This window comes from Dermacentor albipictus, chromosome 1 (assembly GCF_038994185.2).
Source record: "Dermacentor albipictus isolate Rhodes 1998 colony chromosome 1, USDA_Dalb.pri_finalv2, whole genome shotgun sequence".
Taxonomy (NCBI): domain Eukaryota; kingdom Metazoa; phylum Arthropoda; class Arachnida; order Ixodida; family Ixodidae; genus Dermacentor; species Dermacentor albipictus.
Window position 1 is genome coordinate 91,610,431 of NC_091821.1, and position 14,396 is coordinate 91,624,826.

Below are 14,396 nucleotides of genomic sequence, written 5' to 3' on the forward strand. Positions count from 1 at the left end.
GCTGTAGCGGCTACACGCACTCCAGCGCATTGCGTGAGTGTGCTGGGGCAACTAGCCAAGCTCAATTTGCAGACAACGCAACCTTCTAGTAACCTGCTCGATAATTTATTAACTCGCAGATGTGGCCATCTGAGACTCAGTGGAAATGTCTAGACGAACGCAACGTCAGACAAAAGCGTAATGCACGACGCCGAATCTCTACCACTAGATGTGCTGGCCTCCCAGACGCTGTTGACTCAGCTCCTCCGGCTGGGTGAGTCTTTGTTTGGCAAAGCCCCCCCCCCCCCCCTCGCCCACCCCCCACCTCCCCGAGACTCCGAGGGAATTGCAAGCTCTTTCACCATGCCTGAGTTGCTTGCAGCGATAGATGGTACCAGTCGCAAGACAGCGCCCGATCCATACTCTATTACTTATGAGGCTTACAAGAACCTGAGTTGCGCTGTGCTGCCTCAACTCCTCGACAACATTAGCAACGTAAGGCTAGGTAGCGTTGTCCCTCCTGGATGGAAATCGGCTATTGTGATCCAGATTCCGCAACCAGTCAAGCCGCCGACCGACCTTGGCAGCTTCCGACCCATTTCCCTAACGTCAATGTTGTGCAAGCTTGCTGAGAAAATGCTAGCCACACGACTGTCGTGCTAGCTAGAGTACCATGGTTTCTACCCCCCTGCTCAAATTGGCTTCCGTCCATCAATACGTACTGAAGATGGGCTGGCTGTCTTGGCATCCTCAGTTTTATCGTCAACTCGTGGCCACACTGTCCATACTGTCCTCGCTATCGACGTCGAAAAGGCGTATGATAACATCAGTCATGCTGCCATCTTGGCTTCAATTGACATGCTGCATTTTCTCCCTGAGTACGAAATTTTGTCCTATCTTTCCTTGAAAAGCGACACTTTGCAATTCTCCTCAATGGTGACGCCATCGGCTAATTTCTCCTTCTTCGCGGCGTACCGCAGGGATCGGTATTGTCACCCACATTATTCAATATTGCTTTCATCCCGCTTGCATGGCGCTTACACAATGTACCCGACATAAAGTTCTTGTACGCTGATGACATCATGGTTTCGAGCACTCATCGTGACCTGCAGACTCAAGCCGCAGCCCTTCAATCAGTTTTAGATATTACGTCGACTTACGCTTCTTCGGTCGGCCTTAAGCTTTCCGTCAGTAAGTCTGCTCGCATGTAGTTCGCCAATCGCTGGGGCCGGCGTAAACTCTCTGCAACACTCATTCGTCTTCATCTGTCCGGAACCCCACTTCAACAATGTTCAACTATAAAAATTCTGGGTCTGACACTCCATGAGTCGGGAACCAGAACTACTTGGCTCTCCAGAGCTAAAAAACAGGAGATTCAGACGTTAGGTCTGATTAGGCGCATTGCTCCTAAAGCGGGCGGCGCCCGCTCATATGTTGCGCGACAGTTGGTGAAGGTGGTAGTGCAACTACGCCTTGTTTATAAAGCCCGATTCCAGCATTTGATGAGGCACAATGGGATCGCCTTGAAGCTGTTAATCGCGAGGCAATGAGGGTCATCAGTTCCCTTTCCCGCATCACTCCGATCGTGGTTCTCCAAGAGAATGCACAACTGAACACACTAGATGAGGTGGTGCAGCAGCGACGTGATGTTTGCAGGCTTAAGGACAGCCTTTCACACGCAACGTGTGCTCTCACGGCTTACGCTTTCTCGTACTCCCTTCTACTACCACCATTGCCAGTTTTTTCTCCCTGGAGTTTTGTACAGCTGCGCGATAACAAGCCAACTGATATACGTCGCCTGACATCAATTCATGCGGCGGCGTCGCTTCGTGACCGAATTATAGCTCAAAACGCCGACGTGCCGGTTGGCTCCATCTTGCTTTACGTTGATGCAAGCATTCAGGACTGTGAAACGACCACTGCACTTTATTGCCCTTGCGCACCTGCCCTTAATAAGAAGTACCGTTTTCAAATGCAAGAGCCTCCTGGCTCCTTTTGTGCTGAGCTCCTTGCTGTTCGAGAAGCGTTGCGCTCTGTGGCCGACTTTCCCATGGTCCCCACGGCCCGCATCCTCATCCGCACTGTTGCCCTCCAGGTGAAGCGGCTTCTGCGACACGTCAGTCGCAGCCCTGAAATATGTCAATAGATCGATCTTCTGGCGGCACGCATCCCGCCACCAATATCTATCGAGTAGATCCCACGCGACCTTCTAAGCTTCCAAAGCCTTGCGGATTCTGCGACCTGTCTAGCTAACTCTCCATCGTCACTGCCTCAGCTCTTTCATCTAGATGACGCCACCGTCCTTTTAACAAGAAATGAGCACCTCCAGCGCCGCAGACGTGCTCTCATACCTCCGTGCGCGGTAAACCTCCCCAGTGGTCTTACCCGTGCAGAGGAGGTTGCGCTTCGGAGGATCCAGGTTTGGGTTGCCCTCACTCCTTCCGTGACTCGCAAGTGGCCGCACTTTCGCCAGTTATATCCTCGCCCTGGGTGTTCAGTCTGCAAGTCGCGAAATGCTGAAGCCGAGAGCCACCACCTGCTGTGGGTTTGCCCTGCATTGAAACCGACGAGGCTCCCGCACCTCGCACCAGCGGGACTTTCGCCGCATAATACTAGAGATTACACTGCGTGGACGGAGAGACGACATTATCGATCCCTCTCTTGTACTTCATTAGATCCGGAAATCCTTTTTCATTCATTTAATCATCCTTATTCACCCCCTCACATACCTCTGTATGCCCTAAGGCATTTACCCCCTTTACCCCCATTAATAAAAAGCTCCCCCCCTCCGAAGACTAAGCACTAGGTACAGATCCCACTTCTATGCTGCGCTAAATACACTTAGCCACAAGAGTCTGAAACAAAGACAACGAACTTATCCACTTTGTATGATCGAGGACACTAATCTGCGCAGACAGGTCTTGTCATATGAGAACCACAGATGTATATTTAATTTGCATTACATCGCTTGTGTGACGCCGCGGCAGCCGGAGATCTTGCATCGGTCTCTCTGCTTTCAAATGCTTTCAAAAGAAAGCGAATAAGGTGCCGAACTTCTTCTACCTTGTCCTCTGTTCCTGCTCTAAACCAACAAACGATGCTTGCTGCCTGTCATTCAGTAGTGGCCGAAGATATTTAGCCAGAAACTTCGGACTCGGTCCTTAACTTGGCAAGAATAAAAAAATCTGGTTTGTTTCCTGTAGGCAACATTCGTCGTTGAACGGTTAAGGAAGCCAACAGTTAGAGCTTCGATGATTGATCAACTAAATAAATAATTACTCCCCACTTTCGTTCACTTTGGACCATGCCGCACGAACACTGTGTCATACAGGGCATGGAACCCACCCTCCTATGCAAAGTAAGAACAGCGTCGACCTACATTCTTGGCTGAGCGTTTAATATAGCCCGTACTGCTTGTCCTTCTTGCACTGAGTACAACAAAACTTGCGGTATACACCACTTCATAAGATCCTGCAAACGCTTCTGTTCGTAAAGGAAGGGATCTCTGGACAGCATGATAAACAGAGGATTTTCTCAAAAACGTGCAAAACAGCAAAATTTTTCGAGAAGGCTGCGGGGAGAGCGCACAACGAAGTATCGCGCATTCATCCCAAATTTCTGCGAGAAAGTGAATTGATCGACTCATGGTCACATATATTCATGATGTGGCAAGATACGCTTAGGCGGAGCAATTGATGTCGAAGCCTGCCAGGTTAATCGCACCAGTATCAACACCATCTCCCCAGCGCCAATTACCAAACTCACAGAGTTCCAATAATTACAGTGTTATAGTCATTGACTTAGACAACATCTTGCGACTGCAATTGCTGTTATGAAGCCGGTAATAAAGATACCATATCCATATACCAAAAATTTGGGTACCGCCTCAATTTTTGAGATATCCGTCCCTGAACTTTGCAACGACATACATCAGTGTTTGCCAGTCAACCACACTCTTTAAGCATCCCTCGCGCAGTGCGACAGGAGAATAACTGTAACGCCACCCATTTGTTTTAGGACTGCTCTATCGAAACTGGTACTTGTATCGGTATTTCGGTAAATAAGATAGTAGCGCTACTACCTAACTTCCTTTCCGAAATTGCAGCGTGTGCTCTTAAATAAAAGGGTAATATTTGAGTTAGTAAGATCATTGCTCAGGAGAGAGAGAGAGAGAGAGAGGGCTCTTTATTAGAAGAACAGAGAATTTTGCCGGCGCGTATATAACCGCTGGCATGCTACTCTGTATAGGGATGGGGAATGGGATTAAAAGATTCCCGAAGAGAGTGGGAGAAAAAAAGATAAAAATAAATATGAAATGTCCGAGTGGACCTGATACTAATTTTTACACGTGACATGGCGGGTTAATTTAGGCTTTTGTATAGGGAGGATGCAATTTTTAAAGTTTTCCTATTTGACCAATTTCTGTCAGGTATTTGAACAATAAATCCAAAACCCGTCGCTGTTTTGAAGGGCCGGGCATTGGACCTAAGATGCTCGGTAATGTTAACGGTTCGTGGCGAATCATGTCCATTTGGTGCTCAAAAAATTGTCTCTCGTCGCGGTACGCGGGGCATTCTAGTAATATGTGCTCAATTGTCTCTAAGTTGCGACAGTTATCACAGTATGGGTTAGTGGTAAGTCCTATGCGGGACAGATAATTGTTCGTATATGCCACGTTCAGTCGAAGACGATGGTACAATGTCTCTAAGTGTCGAGGAAGTGGTCGTGGAATTTTCGGTCTCATTTCTGGGTCAATGTAACGTAGGAAGTTATCTTGGTGAAGCGGCAGGTTCAAGATGCGGTTTTTTTCTTGATAGGCATATTTTTTTGCCATGGTTGAAGCGTCGGCTTTTGTAAAATATGTTCTTCTGAACTTGCGGTATTGGAGTCCATTTCTGGCAGCTTCGTCCGCTCTTTCATTTCCCGAAATGCCGGCATGGCCAGGTATCCACTGGAACTTTATGCAATGCCCAGCAATCTTAGCCCTGTGGTGAAGATAAGCAATGTCAAATGCTGCTGGTTGATTATTGCAACGCTTGTGCCTGTTCCATATACTTTGTAGGGCTGCTTTTGAGTCTGTGAATATCACCCATGTCTTTGGCGGCTGCTGTCGAAGTATATACACAAGGGCCTCCTTAATGCCATATAGCTCCGCTGAGGTAGATGATGTCGCTCGCTCAAGACGAAACGAGAATCGTTGTCCTGTAGAGGGAACAAAAAGTCCGCATGATGAACGATGTGGAGTTGTAGAGCCATCTGTGAAAATGTGCGTTGCGGCTGCGTATTCTTTGTGCATATATTCTAAAGCTATCTGATAAGTCGCTGCTTGAGGCATTTTCTTTTTCGCACTGATTCCAGGTATGTATGGCACGATTTCCAGTGGGGACAGTGTCCATGGTGAAATGTTTCGCGTCATAATTTGTGACGCCTGAGCAGGAATCGAAATAGATATGCTTCCGACGGCCTGCCCAAAGCTAGATGTAGCACGGGTTCTGGAAATATCCTTTAAAAAGTGAGTCTTCGTATGAATGACGTGGCGGAGGTGTATCCGAAGTGTCTCCTGCGAACATAGCACTTCCAGAGGCAGGCATCCAGCTTCTGCTACAGTCCCTGAGCGGGACGACCCCTTCGGAAGGCCAAGACATACGCGAAGGCAGTTGTTTCGTGCTGCCTCGAGTTTTCTCTTGCTTGTGGGAGATATTTTGTGCAGGATCGGGAGGTAATATCGAAGTGTTCCATCGACGTAGGCCTTATGGAGGAGCACCATTGATCGACAGGTGCTGCCCCACTGTGATCCGGCTAGAAATCGGAATACGTGCGACGCCGAGGAAATCTTCTCACTCAGTTTTTTCACTTGGGGCGACCATGTGAGGTTCCTGTCGATCGTCACTCCAAGAAACCTTTGCGTCTTGACGTATGGAAGGGCGCGACCACCCAACACTAGTGGGTATTTTTCCATACACCTCCGCGTGAAAGCCATGGCAACGCTTTTGTCGGGGGACAATTTCAGACCCCTTGGAGTTAGGTAGGCCGATATATTTGCGAGCGCTCTCTGGAGGCGTTGTTGGGTGGTACTGCGGGAACGCGCCGCACTCCAAATGCAGATGTCGTCCGCATACAGTGTGATTTTGACGCCAGGGGGCAGGTTTCTTTTCAGATGGATGAGGACTAAATTAAATAATACCGGGCTTAACACAGCTCCTTGTGGCACTCCCTTCTCGACGGCATAAAGCGCCGTGGGGCCCTCCGGGGTACACATGAAAAGTTGGCGTCCTTGAAGATAGTCTGCAATCCATGCGTAGAGCCGTCCTCCAAGGCCAAGGGTTTCCAAAGCGTCAAGTATTGCTGTATGATAGACCGAATCGTATGCTGCCTTAATGTCTGAAAATAATGCAGTAGGTATGTTGCCAGAGACCAATTCCTCTTCAATTGATGAGACCAAGGCAATGACATTATCAATTGCGGATCTATTTTGCCGGAAGCCATTCATTTCCTCCGGGTACACTTTTGCAGTTTCCAGGAACCAATTTAGTCGTTTGTAGATCATTTTTTCGAATAGCTTCCCTACGCAGCTGAGCAGAGAAATGGGTCTGAAGGAGGCGTAATTTGTTGGCTGCTTCGATGGTTTCAATATAGGAATGACTTTCGCAAGCTTCCATTCCGCAGGAACCTCCCCAGTTATCCATGAGGCGTTGTAGTACTCCAGAAGGCGTAGGCGAGATGTGTGACATAGATTTGCGAGTGCTTCATAACTCACGCCGTCATGGCCAGGTGATGATCGCTTGTTTACGTCGCTGATCGCTGCCGTGAGCTCTTCGATGGTGAATGGTAATTCTAAGTCAGGAAGGGTAGCTCGAGGTGGACTAGGCTGACGACTTGCAATTTGCCGCAAAGGTTGTGCCCCGTTGGAAAGGAGCCTGCAGTACTGCTCTGCCACCTCTTTCAGGGATGCGCGCTCATGTAATGAGAGGGCGATAAAAGGATAAAGCTGTTGCGGCTCTTTGCGAATGCCTCTGACGACTCTCCAGATTTTGCTCAGTGGTTGTCGTATGTCCAGTGTCTCACAAAAGTCCCTCCACCTTTTTCGGTCCAGTTTGGTGAGGTAACGTCGTATATGTCTTTGTGCCCGTCGACAAGTTCTGAGGTCTTCGATATTCTTAGTACGTAGAGCCTTCCTTTCGGCACGCCTTCGAATTGCACATAACCTTTCAAATTCCTCGTCGTTTGTTGGTACATTACAATGCTTAGTGGCAGAGCGGGTACTTCAGGCAATGAGCTATTGTCGGTATTATTTCTGTATTCGTAGTCGAGGCTGTGATTCCTTTGTCTACGGCTGCTGTGTAAGCTTCCCAGTCTACTGACTTCAGTTTCACTTTTCTGGGCGACGTCCGAAAATGAAGGGCAGAGATTAGGATCGGGTAGTGATCACTACCTCGAGTCTCGAAATCTGTACACCATCCGAACATAGGGGCCACTTGACTTAATACGAATGTGACGTCAATGCAGCTAACAGTCATCGGATTTTTCAGGTATGTTATGCTGCCATCGTTCAAGGGCTCTATATTGTATTTTGCAAAAAGCTTCGCTAGCTTGGCACCCCGAGCACATGTATGTGAACTGCCCCAGATCTCGTTATGTGCGTTGAAATCGCCACAAATAATATGTGGAGACTGAGTGTTTGTCAACAAGTTTTCCAATCTGGTGACGTCGAAAGGTGATCCTGGTTCCAAGTAGACGCCGATCAGGGTAAACACTTTGGATGCAATCACTGTGGTTGCGCAAATATATTCGTTCTTGTCATGTGGAGTTACGTCAATCGCAGAGGCAGGTATGTCGTTGCGAAATCCAACGAGCAGTCGGCTAATTCCATTTTGTCGCCTTGAATGATGAAAATAATACCCCTTCATCCTAAAGTGCTCGTCGACGCGAGACTCGGAAATGACTAAAAAAGGGAATCGGTACACTCGCGTAAGATGCTTAAAGTCTGCTAACTTCGAGCGCAATCCGCGAGCGTTCCACTGGAATATAGTACATGTGCGGAAGTGTCTGTTGGTGGACACCGCTTGTGAGACGATTGTTGGCGAAGCCATTGTTGCTACTGCGAAGAATCACGGCTCTGCGCCGTGAAAGAAGACGACACTAGCGGTTCCAAAGCCAGGACGGCCTCTACTTCAGGGATGCTCTTAAACGATGGGCTGGCACGGAGAATAGCCTTGATTGCGGCGAACATCATGGGAATCAGCATACTTGATATCTCATTTGCAGTGCTACCATCTAACAACCTTTCTTGGTTCTTCCTGTTCTTCTGCTGCGACCTTGAGGACACTTGTTGCTGTCGTAGGGTTGAGGTTATATCACTTGAGGGCTTTGATGGATTCGTTGCAGTTGAAGGCCTTTGCTGGTTTTCTGTCAGGACTGAGGCGTAGGACTTTTTCAAAGCCGTGTCGCTGCGCTGCACCGTGTCGTGTTGATTTTGGTTCGTAGATGTATACATCACATCCGGATTCGGTGGTGGTTCTCGTCGTTTCCGTACTTTTCCTTGGATTTGCTCCATCGTCCGTGCAAGAGTGGCTGATTTCTTTTTAGGACACCCTCCGTATGACGCAGCATGCTCAGCTCCACAATTGGCACACCGAGGCTGGGAACGTGACGTACACTCCTTATGCGTATGTGGACCAGCGCATATCTTGCAGCGGATGGGGCCTTTACAATATTTCGCTATATGTCCGTGTCTTTGACATCTGAAACATTGAGTAGCAGACCCCATGTATTCCGTTACGGGATAACTGCAGAATCCAAGCGACACTCGGTTTGGTAAAGGGGCGTCCTTAGAGAATTCCAGGATGACCGAGCGTCTTCGGATTTCCGTTACTACGCCATCTTCGTTAGGGACGTAGAAAACTTGCCTTTTAGCAGATATGACTCCTTGTTCGCTCAAATACTCCTTGAGGTCGTCATCTGAGTATTCGACAGGAACGTCCTGTATCCTCCCGTACGTGGCAGAGTAGGAGTATGGAACTCGAGCTTCTACAGGAATACCCGATAGATCTGTCACTGTGAGGAGACGATTGGCTGCGGGAAGTGTAGACACTGTCACCAAGAGGCTTCCATCCTTGTTGAGACGATGGCTGAGTATCTTTTCTTGGGCTGTTGTCACGACCGCTGAAGCCAGAAGATTTGGGTTTACTCTCCATAAGCTGCTGTCAGGCTGAGTTGGCTTGAATATAACAGGAACACCTGCGGCTCTTTTCTTTTTGTAAGAGACAACAGTGAAGGCTGTCTGATCCATCTCTTCGTTGTCTCCTGCAGATTCTCTTGTGTCGATGTCATCTTCACGTAGCCTTTTCCTTGCTTGCTCTTCTTCTCCGTGGTCTACAGAAGCAACGTGCTGACCTGATTGCTGATTGCTTGCGACGGATGCCATCAGAGCATCACGAAGGGCGGCCGACGGCGGAGGCTCGCCTCGCTGCTTCGGTCCGGGGCGCTTCGGGAGCCGCTTGCTGTGCTTCTCTCGCAGGACGGTGACCCCCAGACCGGCGTTCGGTGACAGAGAGGCACAAAGAGTAAAAATGAGCTCTACACTGGCTAAAAAAGACTTAAAATTACAGACGGGCGTTCGGAAGCGAGCCTATCACTCGTCGTCTTCGTCTTCCTGCTCAGGAGACTAAATGTTGCTCCTTATTGTGCAAGTAATATAGACCTCTTCAGATAAACCATCTGCGTTGGAGAGGCAGAACTTCGCTAGTTCTCATAGACAATAAAAAAAAATTAGTGGAGCGGAAAAAAAAAGGGTGGGGGGGGGTGCTGGCGGCATGCTAATACTAACTCAATGCTCAAGGAGCTGTCAGCGACAGGTGTCGGCTAGCTCTTACAATTTCAAAGTAAGGACGTTTCTTCCTGTGTAAGTTCCTTAACCAAATTCAATGGTTATCAGTATCAGTAGAACGGATTCCCCGCCTCATTTAACGAAAGTGAGCTACAGAAAGCGGCAAACAAGTAATAATGCCTCAGCGAACAGTGGCGGCACTCCTAATTGCATTCTGTCGCTGTGTGCCCCATGATATGGCAGCGATGGAGAAAAAAACGCTCAGGCAATCTTTACTGCTCTTCGCGCTCACATTCCTTAGTACTTTCATGCGCTCCTCAATCCATTTTCCCTCACTATCTACTGAGAGATCACTTCCTTCCTAATGTAAGGAAATCGAAACATACGCAATGTACGAAGTACACTGCAGCACAAAATGGGCAGCCCGATACTTGAACATCGTGCAATATATTCATGCAGAACTTAGAAACAAGCTTTAGAGATTTTATGGAAAAGAGTTGCAGAGTTTCCGTATTGTTTCGGCTATTTCAGTTCTTCAAACGATAATAGCGAGCGAAAAGTAATATAAAGAAATAGCTTGGGTTACAATGGTCGTGTGTGACCAGCATGTCGAGATTTATCTCGTGTGTATGAAAATGCCAAATATATTAGCTTAAGGAAGCGAACCCGCGCAGCCAAACATCGCCTCTACTGGTTCAGCAAGTTCATGTAAATAAAAAACCGGAAATTTATAGTGTAGTAATTGGCCAATGCTAAAAAATGTTGCTTATAAAAATAAATGGGGAAATAAGCAGGAAGTTTTTCTTTGTTTATGTACGCATTCGTTTAGCAAACTTATACGTTCGTGCCGGACTCACTACTTATTTGGCGTCTCATTTCTTGTGGTTAACGATGAAATGCCGTGATATTGAGCTGCCAAGCTGAGTGTAGGGAGGCACGCCATGCCACCAGGTAGTCAAATTACGTCAATATTTAGAGCCGTACAGTAAGGGTTCAATTCAATTTAACTTCATTGAGAAATATCAAAATACTACGTACACACAATATTATGCAAGAGGAGGTTCGAGAGTTGGAACTGTAGGATGGACCTCCTGCGAGCTAATGACGATGCATAGAAAAGAAAGCGAGCCTCACAAGCTATATAAACAAGGTCAAAATAAACTGGAACACGAAGTTACATAAAGCATGGGCATAAAACGGAAAAAAAGGTACTTTCTCGTTCTAGTTATAACAAAAAATATCCGCTCGCGCCCTTGCATCTGGAAACAAACGACAAAATTTCCATATAACCACAGATAGCGTGATTCAAGAGAGAGAAAAAATGTAGGAGACACGTTTACAATGTTTGCTTAAGTGGCCACTTGCAGAACATAGAAAATGTGACAACTCACGCCTGTATTCATTAAAATATGCGGCATCTGCCAATTTCTTTTTTCTTATTGCAAGTTTTTGCGTATATTATTGAGAGCATCAGACTGTGTGTTCCCACTCCCTCGTCACTGACACACCTGAGTAGCCTTTTCGAGGGCATTTTCCTGACGTGCCCACTTCCTCGCCGAGTGGTGGTGGGGATGTTCACTAAACGATATGGATTCTTTAACTTCCTACAAAGATAACATGACCACAAGGCAAGGGTAATAGAAATTAAGAAGTGAGAGCTTGATGCGCCTGCGTTCCCAGAGAAATATTATACGGTGTTGTTCTTGCATGTAAAGCCGACGTGGTACCTCGGAGGCCTCTAGAAGGGCACTCGCAAATTTCACTTGCGACGCCCATGGCGGGTACGGTCAGCGCCCGAGAACCTCCCCATTTTTGCAGCGAACGGCTGTCAAGCTTGTGTTGATGCTGCCTATAGCAACCATGCACACGTGCACAACATGTATAAAAGAGCGGCCACAGAGATGTTCTTACCTTCGTCTCTCACCGATAGAGATCGCAGATAGTGCTGTCGCACATTTTACCTCACGAAAGGCTTATTTTTCCTGACGAAAGGCTTTGGTGAACGTCGCTACAAGCCGTTGGCGATCTGCAGAGGAGGTGTATGCCGCATCGAAGAGGCTGAGTATTAGAGGGACGATCAAGGAGATGGGGTCTCAGCAATTCGCTTTGAACTTTGCACCACAGAGTAAGACATTCTGTTGAAGCGTTTCGTGCTGAAGATAAAAATTTACGGTTTGCAGAAATCCTTCGTGCCTTGCTCTTCTTCCTCGTGCGTGCGTAGCGGGCGGACTTCCGGAAAGTATCACAATCCACAACACGCATTTCTCGTTTCTAGCTATATTCTAGCTTCACGCGAAAACATGCAAACTTTCCTATCGAGGAATTCCAGTGTAATTGCTGGTGAATAAAAATAGGAAATAATTTCACTGCAAAATAGAGACACCAGACCATTATTGTTTCCAATAGGCTCTCAAGTAAACGAGCATCACAAGAAAAATGCGCACGCTATTTGTGGAGGTGTTCGGTAGCCATGGAGGGAAATCCCCAGTGGGAAATCATCATTGACATTTACCATATGTGCCAGGCAAAGAGACGTTCATACTCTCAAAATAGTGAAATTGTTTCTGCATTTTAAATGCGGGCTGTGCTGTGGCAAAGGGGGCTATATCAGGTGTATGCCAACGACGGAAGTCACTATAAAGAAGAGAACCGCTTTCGCTGGCAATCTATTCTTAACAAGAAGTCAAAAATAAAAATAAAAGCGCACTAAATAATAAAGTGTTATGCTTATTGGGAGAAAACGCGTCCCCCCCCCCCCCCCCCCCCCGTGAAGTCCTGTTGCTGTAGCTGTCGAGCTTTTGATTGCTCGAATTTAACGGTAGACGTTAGACACTACCGTTTAAATTTAGTGGTAGCGTCTATAGCGCTGAGTTTTCTTGGGCTACATTTTCACAAGTTACATTTAAGTCAAAATTATTTTATTTCTTCTTGATGCTTTCCTTCGTAGTAAATCGAGCAGCTGGGCGCTAAAGTTGTCGCTGTGGTAGTAAAGAAGTTAATTTGGGCGCCAAAGCTGTTTCTTATTTATGTTGGCTGCATATAAGGTGTATTTTTTTTACTCGCTTACAAGGGCTGTGCTGCAACTATATATGCAACTTTTTCTCTTATTTCTGCGGTACAGGTTGCCAGCATTACCAATGCAAGTGTAACACGAGCCTACGTACTATACAAAGTGTTCAGGTCCAGGCGCTCTGAAATTGTGTTGGTCTTTCCCGACGTCCATGAATGGTGGTAACTATTGCAATCGCTATCAAGACTCATCAAGACCCACATCGCAGTTGCAGCGTTAAGGGTTTACGGAAGGTACTTTACCCGGACTCTTTGCCACCACCTATAGCACCTCTACTTGCAGAGAGACCACGTGCATCGTGAAGCTATACCATCTTGATTCACACTTACCGCGATACCTTTTTTTTATTTTTTATTGAGATGAATATTAGTAGAGGTTGACGCCTTTATGGTGGCACCGGCTACTCCTTGTCACTTGGCAAAGGAAACAAATTTGCGTAAAAAGAGAGAATAGCGACACGAAATATGGCACTCAGTAGAACACTGGATGAATAAAAAATATACAGTCCAACAGTACATGAGTCGCAAAGTTCTGTGCATTAGTCCAGTCCACGTACGCATATATGAAGTCAGATATTTAGAACTGCCATAACACACAACACATGTAATGCACTGCAAGTACAGAACAGAATTATACATATTGCATAAAAGTTGCGATCGCCACATAAACCAATTATGAATCGCGAACAACGTTTATGTTACTCATTTAGCGCATTCGGATCATCTGATACCTAATAGTTTCCCAAAATGTTGGTCTCCTCTAAAAACTTTTTCAGAGCAAGAAGCGCTCTTTTTTGAAGGCCCGCAGTTGGCCATGGGCCAAGTATTTTTTTTAGAGTGAAAGGTCTTTTGTCTAATATCAACAAATTTGCTTGCAGTACCCTTTTTTTGTGGATTGTATTTAGTGCACTCGAGGAGAAGATGATGCACATCTTCGTCTGCATGGCCACAGGAACACTGTGGACTAGAGACACGTTTTATCCTGTACAGGAAGTGTTTAGTGAATGCAGTACCAAGACGCAGGCGGTGTACCAATGTTTCAAATTTTCTGTTGTCTCTTAGATTTTCCGGCATTGTTAAGTTTATGCATGGGTCTATAAAGTATCACTCAGAGTTTTTAGTTCAAATTGCTGATCAAACCAGGTAGTTTTGCTGAGGCGACAAGAAGTCTGTCTCAGGAGCAGACGGACTTCACTACGCAATAGAGGAAGATTGGTTGTCTCCACGTTATTGTGCGCCCGATTCGCAGCTGCGTCCGCTGCAGTATTTCCAGGAATATTGCAGTGCCCAGGTATCCACTGGAATGCAATTAAGTGGTTCATTGCGCTTGCTTTTGTAAGTTCTTTGAGTGTCTCATACAATAGCAAAGTGTTCAAAGAATTTTTCTTATTGCTCTGTAGTAATGTGAGAGCGGCTTGCGAATCGCTAAAGATAACCCATTTTTTCGAATGTTCTTTAGATGCTATGAAACGCAAAGCACACAGGATTGCAAACAGTTCTGCCACGGTGGAAGATGTCTCTC